Source organism: Rattus norvegicus, chromosome 7 (assembly GCF_036323735.1).
Source record: "Rattus norvegicus strain BN/NHsdMcwi chromosome 7, GRCr8, whole genome shotgun sequence".
In the NCBI taxonomy this organism is placed as follows: Eukaryota; Metazoa; Chordata; class Mammalia; order Rodentia; family Muridae; genus Rattus; species Rattus norvegicus.
Genome location: NC_086025.1, coordinates 94,338,688 through 94,358,663, shown reverse-complemented (window position 1 = coordinate 94,358,663; position 19,976 = coordinate 94,338,688). Strand labels below are relative to the sequence as shown.

At 39.8% G+C, this 19,976-nt stretch overlaps 1 long non-coding RNA gene and 1 pseudogene across 1 annotated transcript; both read right to left on the bottom strand.

The window, feature by feature from the left end:
* Positions 1 to 541: 541 nt before the first annotated feature.
* On the bottom strand, positions 542 to 11,801 carry LOC134479737 (uncharacterized). Its single transcript, XR_010053406.1, has 2 exons — positions 11,668 to 11,801; positions 542 to 2,332 (listed from the first exon to the last, which is right to left on the bottom strand). It is a non-coding gene; the product is annotated as an uncharacterized LOC134479737 (long non-coding RNA).
* Positions 8,449 to 11,025, bottom strand: Ghitm-ps1 (growth hormone inducible transmembrane protein, pseudogene 1; annotated as a pseudogene).
* Positions 11,802 to 19,976: the final 8,175 nt, after the last annotated feature.

Below are 19,976 nucleotides of genomic sequence, written 5' to 3'. Positions count from 1 at the left end.
TTGCCAGCATCTGTTGTCACCTGAGTTTTTGATCTTAGCCATTCTGACTGGTGTGAGGTGGAGTCTCAGGGTTGTTTTGATTTGCATTTCTCTGATAACTAAGGATGTTGAATGGGTCTTTAGGTGCTTTTTGGCCATTCGATAATCCTCAACTAAGAATTCTTTGTTTAGTTCTATACCTCATTTTTAAATAGGGTTATTTGGTTCTCTGGTAAAGATCTTTTCCCAATCAGTTAGTTACCATTTTGTCCTATTGACTGTTTCCTTTGCCTTACAGAAGTTTTGGAATTTTATGAAGTCCCACTTGTCAATTGTTGATATTAGAGCATAAACCCTTGGTGTTCTGTTCATGAAATTTTCCCCTGTGCCCATTTGTTTGAGATACTTTCCCACTTTCTCTTCTATTAGTTTGGGTGTATCTGGTTTTATGTGGAGGTCCTTGATCCATTTGGACTTAAGCTTTGTACAGGACAAGAAGAATGGATTGATTTGAATTCTTCTACATGTTGACCTCCAGTTGAACTAGCAACATTTGTTAAAAATGCTGGTTTTTTTTCCACTGGATGGTTTTAGTTCCTTTGTCAACGATCAAGTGACCATAGGTGTGTGGGTTTGTTTCTGCATCTTCAATTCTGTTCCATTGAGCTATCTGCCCATCTCTGTATCAATACCATACAGTTTTCATCACTATTGCTCTGTAATACAGCTTGACATAAGGGATGGTAATTCCCCCAGTGTAGAGAGCCGCAATAACATTCGCCACCACAAGATGGCGCTGGCTTCCACTGCGCCCCACGTGGAAAGCCGGGATAGATTTCGCCATTACAAGATGGTGCTGGCCTCCGCCGTGCCAGCCGACTTTCTTTCAGGAAGTTAACTGTGTGTGCATGTGCAAGAGTGCCTTCGTGCCAGGTCTTTGCCCACTCCGGGGCGTGCCTAATGAGATCATGGGTAAGCGACCAATCAGGTGTGGATGCACCACGCTAGGGAGTATATAAGCTGTGCCATGCCGGCGCCTCGGCGCCCTCTCTTTAAGATACAATAAACATTTTGGCTACAGAAGGATTCGTGTGTCCCCGCGTGTTCTTGCTGGTGAGATAGCGCGGGGCACCCCAGATGTTCTTTTATTGTTGAGAATAGTTTTTGCTATCTGTTTTTTTTTTGTTGTTGTTATTCCAAATGAATTTGCAAATTGCTCTTTCTAACTCTATGAAGAATTGGGTTGGCATCTTGATGGGAATTGTATTTAATATGTAGATGCTTTAGGCAAGATGGCCATTTTTACAATATTAATCTGGCCAATTCATGAGCACGGGAGCTCTTTCCATCTTCTGAGATCTTCCTCAATTTCTTTCTTCAGAGACTTGAAGTTCTTGTCATACAGATCTTTCACTTTCTTGGTTATAGTTACACCAAGGTATTTTATATTATTTGTGACTACTGTGAAGGGTGTCATTTTCATAATTTCTTTCTCAGCCTGTTTATTCTTTGAGTAGAGGAAGGCTACTGATTTGTTTGAGTTAATTTTTATCCAGCCACTTTGCTGAAGTTGTTTCTCAGTTGTAGGAGTTCTCTGGTAGGATTTTTGGGGTCCTTTAAGTATACTATCATATCATCTGCAAATAGTGATATTTTGACTTCTTCCTTTACAATTTGTATCTCTTTGACCTCCTTTCATTGTCCTAATTGCTGTGGCTTCGAGTACTATATTGAATAAGTAGGTAGAGAGTGGGCAGCCTTGTCTAGTCCCTGATTTTAGTGGGATTGCTTCAAGTTTCTCTCCATTTAGTTTGATGTTGGCTACTAGTTGGCTGTATGTTGCTTTTTCTATGTTTAGCTGTGGGCCTTGAATTCCTGATCTTTCCAAGAATTTATCAAGAACAGGTGTTGAAATTTTGTCAACTGCTTTCTCAGCATCTGATGAGATGATCTTGTTGGTTTTATTTTTCTTTGAGTTTGTTTATATAGTGGAATATGTTGATGGATTTCCATATATTGAACCATCCCAGCATCTTTGGGATAAAGACTACTTGATCATGATGGATGATCATTTTGATGTGTTCTGTGATTCAGTTTGTGAAAATTTTATTATTTTTGCATCAATATTCATAAGGGAAATTGGTCTGAAGTTCTCTTTCTTTGTTGTGTCTTTGTGTGCTTCAGGTATAAGCGCAATTGTGGCTTCGTAGAATGAATTGGGTAGTGTTCCCTCCATTTCTATTTAGTGGAATAGTTTGAAGAGTCTTGGTTATAGGTTTTCTTTGAAGGTCTGATAGAATTCGGCACTAAATCCATCTCTTGTTCTATCCATCAAAGGTTAATTAGCCATTCCCTGTAAACCAAGGACAAATGGAGATGAAATAAACTCCTCCTGTAAGGAGTTCCCTTAGTAGGGCAGGGTGGTGTGGTAAGTGCATACTATGTACACATGCAATAGAATTTAAAGGAACCAGAATGAAGTGCAGCACTAAGGAATTCACATAAAAACGACCACCGAACCCACCTGCCACATGTAAAGCTTTCAACACTCACAATCTTATGGATACTAGAACATCAGCCTAAGATAGTTTATATGTAAGGCTGGAGTTATGTGGGAGCATTTGAAGACAGTAAGGCTATAAAGTAATTGTGCTACTGAAGAATATGTTATCAGGGCAACATATACTTTGTATGAACTTAGATTCCCAAATACTCTTCTACAAATGAATATTTTATCAGCTGGATAATTGAACATTTATAACTGGATAGTGAATGAGACGACCTTTCAGGTAACAGATTTCATTCCTTTTATTTTTTGGCTTCTCTTTCCATCCCCTCTAAATGCATCCCCTATTTGTTTCTGTGAATCATCTGGAATATCATAAGGAGCCAATGGTCATGCATGCTCAATCAGGTCAATTAAATAAAGGCAAAAGACACTGGGATATGTGAGCTGCTTTGGAAATATTTCATTGGCTTTCTAGCTTTGGCATAGACAGAAATTATATATGCATACCCCAGAGATAGGACAGGCTCACTAGACTAAGCAAAGACAGAAGAGAACTAAGTGATGTAGTATTTTGTTGCTCTTCTTGTTTTTGATCTGTTTGGAGGTTCTTTATTGTTTTTTGTTTGGTTGGGTTGTGGTTGTTTGTGTGTTTGTTTGTTACTCAGAACAACTGCTGAGTCCTCCCACCTCCTCCCAAAAACAAGCCATGGAACCACAAAGTCTTGCCACATGAATATGTACCCATGTTTTCCTTATATCTTTCTAAAGTTTTTTTTAATTGTTTGATTTTGATAAAATGAGATGACTATTTTTGAATTAGTTTATTTGAGCTTCCATTAAGTGAAAGGTGGCGAGTATTTTCCTTTATTTTTACATGTTTAAAAACATTCTAAAGTATTATTATCCTGCTCAGATACCGATATGTATGTGTCCCTCTTACCCACTTTCCCACTGTGGATTATCCTTCATTCATATCACTTCACAGGTTGAATGGCTTACCTATGTATATTTTTAATCTCTCTCTTTTTCCTGATTCTATGTTGTGTGAGACTAGTCCTGTCATGTCAAATACTTTCTGTAGTCATTTGTTAAATAAACACACAGCAAAATGGAACAAACTCACCACTGTCTGCTCTGGCACAGGGAACTGATTAGGACTGATTTTGACACCAAGCTTTCTAGTAAAATGTATTCTTACTGCATATACAATGCAATTAGTCCCCTTGACTCTTGAAGTGGAAAAACAAAATAAAAAAGGAAAGAACAGGGAGGCTAGAGGGCGAGAGATCTGCCTCCTAGTAAGTCAAGAGTATTAATATTCTTCAGAAAACAAACCTGTTTAGTATTCTACCGCAGATAGAAAAAATAAACACTGTAACAAATAACTTCCTGCTGGACCTTTCAAATAAGCCAGACTCTAATTCTATTACCCATGAAAAACTGTGTGTCCCATAGACAGAGAGCCAAGGCTGAGTTACAATGAGCAGGGCCAGCATATTTCCCAGCTCTCTCTAGAAGACCTAATGGGAAAATTCAAATGAGGCTACCTGCTTTATTACATGTCAAAAGGAGCTTCCCTCCCTCCTCTCAGAGTGCAATTTATTCTCCTAACCTTACAGCATGGGAAATGGATTTTTTTTCCAATGGATTTTTCTCTCAAAGGTCATCATCTTCACTAAAGCACAGAGCTTTTTGTTGGAAATAGATTTAGATAATTTTGAGGCTGGTATGTCAAGCTGTATTTTTTTTCTTTTCAATTTTCTTTTTACTTTTTTTTTTGTTCAGGAAGAGATCCATTCTGCTGTAGTCATGCCTCATTGAACAGAGCCAAGCCTGGTATAATTATTTCCTCTGAGATGAAAGACACCTAATATGGAAGAAGCTAGGGAAATTAATATCTCAGAAACCTTCCAATCCAAGATGAGAGTATTTTTATCAATGATCCACTTTCCCAAGAGGAAGGTCATTAAATTTTCAAATATGCACATGTGCAAATGTATGCATACACAAATGTTCACACATAGCTCTATGTGTGTATATAAATACATATAGCCTTCAGAAGGAAGACACACGGTAATTAGCAGAGAGAGCAGAATCACTATCATCTAATTAGAAGAGAGAGGGAAGTCATTTTTTTAAATAGACATATATTTAGTTAAGAAAATTAGCGTTTGGATACACGGCTACCTGTTGATAATGAGGTAAGAAAGGGCAGGTTTCCAAAGAAAAAAATAAAACCAAGATGACTGTTAAATGCATGGTACCCAACAACTGCCATCTATAGCTATTTTCTATACCTAAAAAAGCCACACAAAGAATTGAAACTCTGTCTCCGAAGTTTCTCTCCTCACTAAAAAATTCACTGGTTTATCCAGTCATAAACCTTACGCTTACAAGTTTCTGGCTTCTAGAGCTCTGCAGATGACTAGTAAGGGATAGACTGAGTAAATAGGGAAAGTGTCTGAAGTCCTGAATTCATTGTTGCCACTAACATGGCTATTTCAAAGAAGAAGGCCTAAGACCCTGGGAAATTAGCAAAAGCTTACATTCCCCATCCCCACCCCACCCCCCAGGCAAGTCTTTGAGAGATGCCAAACCCTTCCTCTGGTCCAGGTACAATGTTGCAAGTGTGTACAAAAGCTGGCAACCACAGCTTCCCCATCTCAGATGTCTATAGTCTGAGACTCCATGCTAGAAAGCCTTCCCTCCAAGACTAGTTAAGTCCCCCGACTGTGGTGCACATAATAATAAACATGCTGAACTTCCAGATTGCCTTAGTTAGGTTTTAAGCTGTGAAGAGACACCATGACCAAGGCAACTCTTATAAAACAAAACATTTAATTGGGGCTGCCTTACAGTTTCAGTCAATTATCATCGTGGCAGGAAGCGTGGCTGCATGGAGGCAGACATGGTGCTGGAGAAGGACTGAGAGTTCTCCATCTTGATCTGAAGGCAGCCAGGAAAAGATTCTCTTCTACTTTGGGTGGATCCTGAGCATGGGAGCACTCAAAGACCACCTACACAATGACACACTTCTTCCCACAAGTCCACACCTCCTAATAGTGCCATTTTATATGGGCCATTCAAACACATGAATCTATGAGGGCCCTATCTATTCTATTCACTACACAGATTAGTTCATAGTTGGTATGGATTCATTACAGTTCTAACTGATGACTGACCCTAGTTTTTTTCCTTTGTGTGCCTATGTATCTGTTCTTTATTTATACCCTCAGATCCCCAATCAGGGTTCCAGGGCCCAGGGTGGGCTGCACATAGTACAGATGTGACAGATGACCATGGATCCATCTCCAGCTTCCTTGCTTTTGATGTTGTTCTCAGAGACCAATATTGGCCTTTGGATATCTAGAATGAACATGAAGATGAGCCAGAAGTCCACAATGTAAGGTTGATCAAGATTCCTGAGAAATAAATAATAGATTATTCTACTGGCCCTGCTTCTCGGCTTATTTACAGGTTATTCCATTTGTTTCTCATAAAGTTTTTATCTCTAACTTGTGTTTTAGTGAAAATTCACTGGGACAACATAGTTTAGAATGTGTGCCTTATTCCATGCCCTCCAAAACTAAACAAAGAAACAAACAAAAGCAAAAGACCCCTCCATATCTCATCTCCCCATAAAATACAGACTTCACTTCATGACACCTACAAAGTTGCTACCATCCTGTAGATATAATCATGGGCTCTTTCTAGGTCCAGAATTTTATCTCTGATCTTTCCAACCTCAATCTCTCATAGACATCATTTAAGAATCTCTTTCAGTCTCTGTACTGTACTTACCTCTAGGGTCCTAGGGAGAGCATCCTGAAGGAAGTCACATAAAATCAAATGGCCCTCCTATGTGTACCCCCGGATTTCATACATCGCACCCTCCCTGACCCCATGGCACATAAAAGGTTTAATCATGCATCTATTTGCCCCAGGATGTCTCAGCTCAGCAGGCATCCATCTATCTCTAGTCTTTATACCTGTAACAGAAAATTCTGAGTAGGTAATTTTAAAATGATTAACTCTTTAAGTTTAAATGATTAGACTTCTGCTTCCTCTTTGTATTTGCAACAGGGCTTTGAGTTGAATATTTCTACATCTCAATGAAGAACAAGGAATTACCCTAAACATTTTCTTTTCCTGCCATACTGGGGCAGCCATGTGCAAACTGGAACTGTCTTCCATTGGGGACTCACTCCGGACCCTATGATCCTGGAGCAGACACCATGTGAAATATTACAGGGATAGCATGAAAAAATTTATCCTGTTAAATAAACTCTGATCAGAAATCATATCCCAACCATCCTGTGCACAGTTTCCTCTCAGGAAATAGTCACAAGTTTGTACAAATGCCAATTAGCCTAGCAATTTCCTTTCTGATTTAAAATAGGATACAGAAAGTTAGTGATTTAGACGGGCTGTTAAGTATATTCACTCCGAATTTCTGGTGTATAGAATTAGAAGTGGTCTGTGACAAGTACACGAGAATTGTCTCATTCACTTTTAGAACCTTCACCTAGTGTTTGCCCTGCTTTCTGTAACTGTGAACAGTACAGTTTCAAGTAGTCTTATCTCAACTCCCCATGCTCTGATATTTTTGAAGGGGGAGGCTGGAAATTTCATTTCAGAAATAAGCATTCATTGGACTTTAAAGTGATTAAAAGAGTTATTTATAGATTACTATAATAAATGCTTCTCAAAAATTGTTACTCTGTAAGTACACATATAGACTTCAATGAAGAACCCCTCACCATGAACATGTGAACTGTATCAAAATCTTACAAATGTCACAAGGAAGTTGAGCAATTGCCTGAACGAGAAAGAAAGTGCTAAGGGTGTCAAATGAAGCACCTCCCCATTACAGTTTTCACTCAAATATTTCCCAAGGTCAACTAAGTTTATTTTGTTTGTTCATGCTTAACCTGACAGGGAACATAGGAAGTCAACAGTTTTAGAAGAAAAACAATCCTAATCTTAGCATAAGCCGCAAAAAGGCTTTTCTGACAGCTGTCAAAGTTGTGTTGAGAAAATCAAGCATGCTTTCAATTAGACACTGAGGGAAAAAAACAACCCATCCAACTGCAAATGTACTGTATATTTGAAAACAAATGAATCTTGACCTTTGGTGTATGCTATACTGAGCATAGCTGGTAGGTTTTGTTGTTGTTGTTTGTTTGTTTGTTTGTTTGTTTTACAGACAGGGCCTTGGGTGGCCTGGAACTCACTTTGTAGACCAGGCTGGTCTTGTATTTAGAGATCTGCTTGCCTCTGCCTCCCAAATGCTGGGATTAAAGGCACATGCACCACCACCAGCCAGCTTGTTCTAAAAGACTTCATAGTAAAACTCACATACACACAATTCCAGCAGGGATTCTCTGTAGATTAACACTCTGGACTGTCCTGACGATGACTAGTCAACCCTGAGGCCATTAACAGCACCTGTGTGTTTGTTAACGGTGGTCCTTTGTTTCCACATCTCCAATGTCTTTCATTGGCTCACCAATCAGTGCTGTCCTAAGCATTCAAAATGACTGCAGATGGTTTTTATCTCTCTGACCTCTATACCAAAACTTGTCACTCGTGACATCATTTTAATATTCTTCAGGCTCCCAAAATATGAAGACACACAAATTTGCTAGATTTTTACCTACTCAATAAATAAAACAATACTTGAAAACTTCTAACAAATCTTTGTTCACACATTCATCAAAGTGTTTTTAAAGTAGGAAAGCATGACAGATGAAAATGTATGTGCTTATTTGGAAGACATCTACTGCATTTATTCTGTAAAAGAAAAAGCAGGCCTGAAGGATCACATTACTGAACACTTTAAACATAGTGACAGGTTATCTTTGAAACCTCAAGGAATTCTGATGGTGCAAACCGCAAGGACTTTCTGCTCCTACTAACCAAGCAAGACATCAATGAGCAGAGACACCACAGCGGTCACTTCATTTCTTTCTGTTGCTTCCAGTGGCTAGCATAGTTGCAACTTCCATAAATATAATTAATGTATCTATGTAGGTCATCAACATCATTGAACTCCATACATGGGTGTTATTTCTGCACGTTTGATTACTTTCATTTTTGATCAAATGGAAGGAACTTGCTGAAAAGAACTAATCCACCATACATTGCCACTGAGTACAGGGTGGCACCACCCATGGAGGAGAAGGAAGAAACATAGACCCCAGTGAAGATACAAAGGCAAAACCCAGGCCCACTCCCAGAGGTGCTCCTATGTTCAGAAACTTCTCACTAGGTGCACAGATGGCAACAGTAGAGAGGCCTCCCACAATACTGGTGGTATACCATGCAACTCTCAGGAGAAGAGACCCCCCAAAATTGTCATAGGAACCACCACTGCATCCAGAATGCATCATCCAAGCCAGATGTTTTGGGCCTGGGCTCTGCTCATATGATATTGACTGTACTAGCATTCCAGCTCCAGTCATGGCTGCAAAGCTTGCACCAACTGTCACTCAAGAGCCTGTCATCATGAAGTTCATAAGAGCAGGTGTTCTGGAGACTGCCAAGGCAGACAAAGCTGTTAAACCAATACTTCCTGCTAAGGCCATGTAAGTAGAATGAATTCTACCCTTTACATACTGAGGCCAAATTATAGCCTTTTCCATAGCTTAAACTTCATTAGACATTCCCAAGTCATAGTAGCACAGCGCTTCAAGACCAACAGCTACTCCTCCAGCAACAGACCACCTTCCCATCTGATTAATTTAAAAGATTTTTTTCCAATGATAGTTCCAAGACTGCCTTTTCCAGTACTTGGCCAGTTTTCCCAGGGTGAGTCCTAATTCTTGTCTTTGTAACATATTCCCTGCTGGGTATTAAGTGCCACTGGTTCTTTGTGATGGAATTCTTCACAAGTGGAGAGGTCTTAGTGATGAAACTGAGTTGGAAAACCCTGGAAGGTAGTGTCCACACACACACAAGCCTTGCAGCCAACATGGTGGGTGATACACCGGTTTACTAAGCAGATCTGAAGTGCTCAGCTCCAATTACCTCTGCCATGAGGCTCCCTTTCAGGCCACCCCTCTGATTTTTTTTTTGTCCCTTCACACATGTTGCTAAAGATACCTGGAACTCTCTGCTTCTTGCCTGTATTCTTGCCTGATTTCGTTTGATGATGACTTCTCATTTTTCTAACATGGGATTGATTACATGTGACATTCCCTAAGATTCCTTCACTGGACACCCTCACAATCCCATCAACCAATCCAACCTACTAGCCTTTGTCTCTTTTTCACAGTCTTTCTTGTTTCTCCATCCTAGAAATCGACTGGCTTTCTTTCAATTGCCCATCATCTACAACCAGACATAATGGCCTGTGAAAATCAAGATCCACTGTTGTTAACCACTGTTTCTCACCGTATCTCTAATGCTAAGTGCACATTACTTGCTGAAGAAATATATCTATTTTCAAAGTAGTAGCCACCTGAACAAACTCCTTATGAAATGGGATCAACTATGGATCACATATTTGTATATTGAAGAAGATCCACATGCATTAGGATGCTGAAGGAAAGGCATTATCAGACAAAAACACTGTATCATGGGCATTTTATTAAACATCCCCTAGACTTCAGAAGCTACCCTTAAATCAAGCAGCTACTCTATGTACACACACTTTCACGAAATTTTAGATCAGTAAATCCTTTGCAAGTATTTCAGGTATGTTTTATTAATTAATTTTACTTTTCATCCTACCCCTACCTCTCCTTCCCCATCACTCCTCTTCTTCCATTTCTCTTCAAAAAGGGGAGGCCTCACATGGATTCCAACCAGCCCTAGCATAGCAGGTTGCAGTAAGACTAGGTGCATCCTCTCTCATTGAGGATACATGAGGCAGCTCAACTGAAGGAATGGCTCCCAAAGGCAGGCAACGGAATTGGAGGTAGCCACTGCTCCTGCTCTGAGGAGAGCTACTTGAAGACTAGACTACACCAGTGGAACATATGTGCAGAGAGCGTAGGTCAGACTCGTGCAGGCTTCCTAGTTCATGGGTCAGTCTCTGTGAACTCCTGTGTACCCAGGTTAGTTGATTATGTAGGTTTTCTCATGGTGTCCTTGGCCTCTCTGGCTCCTACAATCCTTCCTCCTCCTCTCCCTCAGGATTCCCCAAGCTCTACCTAATACTTGGCTTTTGGTCCCTGCATCTGCTTCTATGAGCTAGATGCTGGGTAAAGCCTCTCTGATGATGGTTTTGTTGGGCTCTTGTCTGCATGTATAGCAGAGTGTCATTAACAGTGTCAGAGAAGCGCTCCCTCTCATGACATAGATCTCAAGCTGCACCAGTCATTAGTTGGCCACTCTCTCATTTTATGCTCTATCTTTTACCCCTGCACATCTTTTAGGCAGAACAAATTATACGTCAAAGTTTTGTGGCTGGGTTGGTGTCCTAATCCTGTCATTGATAGTCTTGCCTAGTTACAGGAAATCACCAGTTCAGAATCCATATCTTCCATTGTTAGGAGTCTTAGCTAGTGTCACTCTCATAGATTCCTGGAAATTTCCACTGCCCTCAGTTTCTAGTTTGTCCCAGAGATGCTCCATCCCAATTACAATTGTCTGTCTTGGCATTTTTTAAAACTCAACACCTAGAGCATTTTCATCATGATACTTTCTTGTACATGTTGTTCTTATTGGTCCCTCTCTCTTTACCACTGCCCTCTCCCATCTTCCCGTCCCTCCTTTACTGGTCTTCTTCCTCCTCCCCAATACTCCCCTCCTTTTCTGCCTCATGTATCCCATGCTGTTCTCTTTCCCTTCTTCCCACTTAAGATTTCTTCAGGAAATATCTTTGAAGAAGTGAATCAGTTAATGATTATTCATGAATAAATGAAATCTCATCCATTTCTATTACTTCAAGAAAATTTACTCCAGTGCTCTAATGTTCTTAGTGTGCTCAAAGAGCAGAATATAGTCGAGTTGTCTGTCCTAGGGCTTAATCTAGAATACTTGTCTAATTCTAAACCAGTTAGAACATTCTCATGCCAAAACCCTCAGTCAATTTCGTTCTAATGTGAAAATGTTCTTTTCATAGTAGAAGACATTTCTGAGACTCCTACACTCTGAAATCTGTAAGTTCACAACACACACACACACACACACACACACACACACACACACACACACACACGCCCTTGTTCTACCTTTGAAAACAGAGGTTTGTCCACAGCTGCCATCCGAGTGCCCTTGTTGGTTCCAACACTGATTTTGCTTTCATGCTTTTTCCATAGCCAGCCTGCTCACCAGTGCTCTTCCCCCTGCAGAAGCTTAAAATAAATCCCAACCTCTGACCAACTAAGCTGCCTCCAAACAGCTGTCAGAAACTTTAGCTTCACCTAGAAAGTTTTGTGTGACATCAGTGGCCCTTAAATAAACAGAAAACATCTCCTGTCATGAACATTGTCTAAAATGCTACCACGAATTGGATTTTTGTTTTCATTTATATGACAAGTGCTATTATCGATATTTCCCAACAGGTAGGTCGTCAAGAATCAAGTTTGTTTGTTTGCTTGCTTTTTCTTCTGCTCACGTCCCAGTTCCTCTGAAAGGTTCTCTCATGTTGTACCCTCTTTCCACAGGCTGCTTGATCTTCCACCTTTTCCCGTTATTACCTCTGAGCACTGAGGTGGAGGAAGGCGGCTCCGGGATCCTTTCACTTAGGCATGGCTTTTTGCAAACTGTTCCCACTGCATCCTTTTCTGATAGGAATCACTGTCCTCCTACCTTGTTTCAACTATTTAAAGTATGTTCTTCCTGAAAGAGAGAGAGCTTCCTAAAATATGTCTTGGGATTGTTTTCTACAAACATCTGTTTCCTGGAGCTCAGTCCATTATCCAGGTGTTTCATTCATAGGCATATAAAGAATATTTGTCAACTGCATGAGAGAGAAAGTCTAGTTTGACTGAGCTGTACAATCACTGCCAAATTGTTACACCCTCAGCCTGTGCACATGCTTAGGACACTAGGGGGATTTGTTCCTATATTTGGACTCTAACATAAACAGCTATGCTTATGTTATGGTGCATGACTATATTATACTATTCAAAAACTTTAAATTTTAACCATGACAAATTCCGAATCAGAAAATAACCAACATTATATTAGCTAAAATTAAACCTATTTTTTCTGAAGCTTTAAGCTAGACCTTTACCCATGCATTTAAAAATATACTTCTCATGTACTATCTGTGCTGTGGTTACCAATTCCCAACTGAACAGATTCCAATAAAAAGCTGAATATTTAAAGTTCAAAGAAAATCTCACGACTGTGGCCTAACAAACAAATGAAAACAGAAGAATCTTTAGTTGGACTCATCTTGAATGAAATCAGCAGTGTTGTAGTGTTGTGGTGAAGCTACCTAGAGAAAGTTCTAGTGACTCTCAGCTGCAAGATTGCTTGTAAGCATGAGTGAGTTTAGCACTATTCAGCGGTAAAGTGGACATTTCAAAAGTATATTTCTTTGTAGTATTCTAAGTAGCCAGAATCGTCTTCTCATAGAAATCATCCTGGCCAGTTCAGGAAACCTCGCTTATTCTCTAATGTACTAGAAATACATTTGCAATTACCAAGGAGAAAAAAAATCCCAAGTTCATTTAAATGCCAAACATATAAAACATAGCAAGATACACCTAAAAGTCACATTGTTTTTTCAGGCCCAATGCTTACTGATACACAAAATTGAAAATGAGGAAACCTTGCAGTGTGTCATAGTATGGATTACAAAAGAAAGGTGAGGCACATGGCTATTCTCTAACATTCCTCTACCCCTCCTCCTTCAGAAGGAGAAGCTAAGCGTGAACTGTAGTTGGATACAAGAACAAGCAGAAGAGTCTATTCACAGTCCCTGCTCAGCTAGATATGGTTACATGTTCAATCAATGAGGAACATACAGAAATAAGAAATGATGCATGAAACATACAGATACTCCTTATAACATAGGTTCACTTTCTTTTTTTTTTTCATCTTTATTAACTTGAGTATTTCTTACTTAAATTTCAATTGTTATTCCCCTTCCCGGTTTCCAGGTCAACGTCCCCCTAACCCCTCTCCCTCCCCTTCTCTATGGGTGTTCCCCTCCCCATCCTCCCCTCATTACCACCCCAACAATCACGTTCACTGGGGGTTCAGTCTTGGCAGGACCAAGGGCTTCCCCTTCCACTGGTGCTCTTAGTAAGCTATTCACTGCTACATATACAGTATTGACTAGGATGTGCAAACACCAAGGGACAATCATCCTAAGACATGAATCTGAAGGCAAAACTTTGAGAAATAATAAAGTACAAGCTGGAAATGTCTGGTTGGGCTAGGCTGACCTCTCAGTTCCAAGCCATCTACAACTATTAGATTACAGAAGGACAAGCTTTGACTGCATATGAATTACTCTTACTGTGGATCTCTCCATGGTAGTAGCCAAGATGCTTTTGATGTGAAATTCTCTGGGAAGTAAATATCTCATAGATCCCAAAATGGTGCAAATTTGAAGGAAGATCCACTCAAATTTCAAGATTTTCCTTTTAATTGAAAACACTGTCCTCTTTTTGAAGAATATTTGCCAGAAGATGCCTACCAGATGTCTTCTTTGCACATTTGACAGTTAAATGTGTGTGTGTGTGTGTGTGTGTGTGTACTCTCTTCATCTCTCAGCCCTTCCTTCCTTCTCCCATACTCTCCAACACCTCCCCCTTCCCCAACTCCATCTTCTTTCCTCACATCTTAGTTCTTTTATTTGAACCCCAAGATGTACTAGAAAAAGACCTGACAGTAGACATAAAGTTCAATAAACTGAAATATTTGTCCTCCCAGAAGTCAGAGATTCAGAAAAGACAAGAAGAAAAACAAACGCTAACCCTGCAATATAAGAAGTATTATAATGCAGCTATTTCTAAAACTCTGGGGATGTACAGAAATAGAAATGTCTTTTGAACATTATCAGAAATCTTGCCTCAAAAACTGAACAAAGGCGGCTTGGGGAGTCATAGCTAAAGGGTACAGAATTTTTTTTTCTTTTTGAGTTGATGAAAATGTTCTGGAATTTATTATAGTGATTTCCTGACTCTGTAAATATATCAAAAGCTACTGAATTGGGTACTTTCAAGGGGTAAATGGTATGCTATGTAAATTATATCTGAATGATGCTATTAAAAGACACTAAGCTCCTTCATTGTGAAGAAATTCTAGCAACCCTGACTTTTCTAGAATGACTGGAGTCATATATATGTGCACATTTATACATATTAAAATAGATCAATATTCCAAACTCTGGGATAGGATGAGCAGACAAATCAAAGGCTTTGGATCCCAATTTACTTAGGGATAGGCCTCTAAGACTCAGGTGCCTCCCACAGAGATTATTATGCAGAAATTATTCAGTATAAATAATACCAGCTAAAATCTGTCCAGATCAATTGAGCTGTGTCCTGCTCTCATAGCCAGTAGAAACTGGACCCAGTAGAAATTGATGTGTGGTTGCTACATGAGGATAGTATGCTGTAAGCCCCAGTGGTACTCACAGTCAGTCAACACAGAGACACGTTTCTTATACTTCCATCAACCCCACCCCACCCCCACACACACTCATCCTTAAAGCCGGAATTGATACTGAAACCCCAAATTTTGCACCTCTGCCAGACATATCACCTAAGGGACTCCATAAGCAACTGCCCCAAACTCTGGCATGGGATGAGCAGACAAATCAAAGGCTTTCTACTGGTGGGCAGAGCAACCTGAAGCAACTCGTTCATCCCGACAGCTGTTACTCTCCTTTCATGGCCACTTCTCCAAGTCTCTGCTTTTATGTGCCATGCAGGAAAGTCAATGTCATTGATCTTTGGAAACAATGGAGGCCTTTACCCACAGAGACGAACTCATTTTTCTCTCTCACACAAGAAGCCCATGATTTATATTCAAGTTCATACGACTTATTCACTCAGCATTGAACATGTGCCCTGGGAAGGGGTGGCTGAGCCATTTTGAGTTTCCTTTATACAGGGCTCTTATCCAAACTCTTGATCGAAAACTGTCTCTGTGAAGACAGACTTATGACTTAGTAGTGTGTGCTATTCTACCAGGACTAAGGGAAGCAAGAACTTTATTTATTATATTTTTGGCAGTAACTGTACAATCACAGCTATTTAGTTTTATTTTAGAAATTGTCTAATTTAGGAGACTATGCTGACATTCCACATGTTTAGTCTGCCATGTTTAGTAAAATATAAAAGCACGTAATCAGAAATATTACACAAATGATGACAGATATAAATTCTTTATAGAGAGAACTTGTCTGTAGATTCAAAGTCAGCTATTATATAAATAGTCCTAAAAATCAGATTATGAATAAAACTTTTAATTACTTAGACATGCCAAAAGATACAGAGGCATGGACATTTGATTTTTAATTATGATCTTTGAATCCTCCACCAAAAAAAAAATTCAAATCATAGCTCTATTACTTTCTAATTCTGCATTTGATAAATCAGCTTGGTTATCTATACCTTTGTTTCCACATTTGTAAAATACAAACAATAAAGCCCTCATATAACTTTGTAAAATCTGAATCATTTATGCAAAAATACTTAGCATGTTCCTTTTGTGCAGAGAAGCAATAAAAAGGAATGGCTGTTAAAGGCCTCCTGAATTATTTTTTGGTGTTTTATGAAATAAATAGAAAGTGCACAGCAATTTTTAAGAGTGCTTCTACTCAGAGCTATCCCTCCTCAACGCTGTAGAAACCATGTTTGATGAATTAGTCACTGTAGTCACATAACTATGGAAACAGCATACACACGGCTGCATCAGAAGCTGCCAGCCTCACCCCGTGGGAGCCATGGGAACTAAGCTCATAGTTCAGGTGCCTGTGGGGAACAAGAGACTCAGAAAAGCGTCCAGATTTCTTGGTGCTGATTCAGTCTGTCAGATCCCTCGTCATTTGATAATCACCTGGAAAGTGACACCCCTGAAGTGGACTGCTAGAGACTTAAATACGAATCCTCATCGCCATGCATTGAAGCAGTAGTGTCTTAACCTGAATGTTTTCCCAACTGACTTCAAAGCCTCTGGGCTCCCTTATAAGGCCCTTCTCACCACCCATGAACACCATCAAGACCCTAGCTTGCACGAGGTGCTAACTAAATATTTGTTGATGGAATGATTAAGATCTTTCAGAAGGGTTCCACAAAAGCTGTGGTGGCAAATAGTAAAGAAGTTATTAACAATGGTGGTCAGTAGCAGTGAGCAAACTACTTCCCCTCTATAGTGCACTCTTCTACCTGTGTAATCCAAATGGGGTGGTGAGACCACACACTAGGCCGAAGCAAATAGCATCGGAGATGACTGTGGCTCAAACTGTCAGCTGTTTCGGAAAAACAAAACACTGAAAACCCCATGGATGAGCACATTTGGCACACACCCATGCACACACTCATACCCATGTGCAGAGACTCCATGTCTGCACACACTCTTCAGAGAAATAGAGCGCTTAGCTGAAGTCTCATTCGAAGATTAAGAGCAGACATTTAAAATCCCAAAGAGGCGCAGTCTTCAAAGCCTTCTGACCTGATTCCAGGAATCATAAATTTACATAAATTAAAATATTGAAATCAGGATTTTTCTAAGGAATATTCCCCAAATGATCGCTATATTTAAAATAATGAACAGATTGATGGCATCAACAGAGGCTTGCCCATATAGTCCCTTCATGTGGCATTTAGCCTACATGGATTAAAAATATGAAAATTCCCACCCCTTGGTGTTGGCTTAATTCTTAGTAAAGTCATGTGCTGGATAGCTCTGTTTTCAAACTGGAAAGTTTGGTCCTGCTCTAGGACTCTTCCTTTACTAATCTTCAGAGTCAACCAAGAGAGAAGACCATATGTATCACTCCTCTAGATTGAGGGACCTGATTTTTAGCTACCTGAAAGAGTTTCCCAAGATATCTACCTGAAAACTGCAAGAGAAATGTGGTTGTCCAGTCACCTGACACAGCTAAATTCCAGCATTTTAGTCAAGAGCATTAGCATGCACAGATTTCCAAAGCTTTTTCTCTAGGATCCATATTTGAATCTTATGGGTCTAGATGTCTCCCTCCACTCTATCATCTTCTTTGGTCTCTCAAAGCTAAGCTAGCAACTCAAAGACGTCAACTTAAAATCAGAGAGTCCTGTCCTACTGTTCTCTTGGCTCTTTCTTGTTGGGATCTCTCACCCTGTTTGCTTTATCCCTGGTGATCTGAATTCTTCCTTTGCAAAGACTCTCAGGACCAGGAATCAGGCTGCACCTTCAACATGTGCATATGAATAAGGTTATGAGGAGAGTCCAACCGAGTGGTCAAATCAATCACACTGCCATCATTCTTGATATTATACATCTATATGTTCATGGATTTGTTTGTGCTACCATCCTAGGGTAACTAATGCCATTGTACTGATAAACATGTGTAAGATTATGTAAATCTTGAAATTCACTAGATACATTATGATGACACAGACCTTGGCTAACTTGCTCACTCTTCTCCACCTCAAGTCTTGGCACAGAGCTTAGGCTCATAGAAGTGCCTAGTGACAGCTCATCCAATAATATGAAGGAATAGGTTTTGATGTAATTGCAAGGGGTACTTGTTTCCTGTTCATGGGAAAGCCCTGTTTCAGAATCAGTTTGTGTCTGTATATTATGCATATCAACTATGGGAATTCTGACTCCCCCAATCTGAATTCTAAGAGGATTAAACCATCATAAGATGTATAAGAACCCAGCAGAGGTAACTCTCAGCATGTTGCAGATTACTCTGGCTTGGGCTGTCTAATCCACAAATTAACAGCCAACAGAAAATGAACTGTGGGTACTAGTTGAGGGAAAGAACGGGAAAAGAGCTATTCAACTTTCAAAGATGCTTACTCCTGTGAAGACAGAACGACCTTGCCACAGACCTGCAAGGCAGATGCTCAGAGCAGATGGAATGATCGGGTCCCAGGAGGGTCATATTCAAGCAATCTGTTCTGAATGATATGGACTGGGATGTGAGGGATCAAGAAAAGAGAAGGGAATAGGGACAGAGAACAAATGAGAGAATGGTAGTAATGGAGAATGAAGAAGAATCCATGAAAATTTAACCCATCAAATGAGGTGTAATTTTACCACTGACTTGTTGACAAAATTCCACCCCAATAAGTAAAAGCATCTCTTCTAAATATTCACCTAAAATAAAAACTTACGTCTTGCATGGCAAAGAAGATGAAGAGAATTTTTAAGAAGAAAGTGTAATTTTGAACTAGTGATTTTAAAGCCAGGAAGAGATTTCAAGAAATCTCTTGGTTCATATGACTGACTTTTGTAGACAGGTAATGTTTAACTTTCCCTTTTTCTAGATTGTATAATGGGGTCAGGACAGGAAGGAAGAGAGAGGAGTACAGACTGCTCCTCTAGGCACAGGGCAAACATAAATCTGCTCATGGACTAACAGCCAGGACCTTGAGCAAGTGTCCCAGTTATTCTCAGACTTGCCAGGATTTATTTCAATTTCTTTTCAAATTCCCTTAATCTTTACAACGTTCTTTACAAAGTCTACAGTGATGACTTCTCATTATCTCCAGTTCACTAGTAAATTAAAAAAAAATCATGGTACAGAAAAGTGCAACCAATTTGCCTGAGGTTGCACAGCTCTTGCATAGGCAAACCAGGAATATACAGCAATATACAAGAGGTGGAAACACATATATCGTTGCCATAGAGATCGATGGAAAGTAAACACTAACAATCATGCTCTAGTATTTTATAAACTACCCATCATTTACATATCTAGTCATGAGTGTGCATTACAATAGCTCTCTCTTCACAAAAGAGTATGTTCATTTCTCTATGTCTCTGAAGAGACAACAGATCAAATACATATTTGCTAAGAAATCACAACCTTAGCCAGGAATTATGTATATCTTGGATGTTGCCTGTAAGATGCCTATCTTTCAATACCTGAGCACTGCACCTTCTCCAGCATCTCAGAATAGCCCAACATGTTCTTCCCCATCATATTAGAAGATCTATGTATGAGCCTGAAGGCTTATAGCCCACAGCCTTCTCATGGGTTGTTCTCCCTAAAAATATTCAGTATATGCACCAGCAGCATTTAGCCAGTACCTTTCAACTACAGTGACCTTTTTTCCCCAAAGGAACATTAATAGTTCTTGAAGACATATTTATAGGTACATTCGCCAGACACATCACAAGATAGAAGCTATTAAATACACAAGGAGCTTCTTACCCATCCGTTTTTCTGGAGAACAGGCTTTGAACAGAGGCTCTATAATTATATGTTCTTATGTATCTCATAGGTACATTGGAACAACCACAAGAGTTAGGGTGAGATATGGGATGTGATTAGGAGGTGACTGCAGTGATGGGAAGCACAGGTGTGCTACTTGCTGCAGAGCAGAGCAGGGGGCTGCACAGGTTCTCCTATAATAAG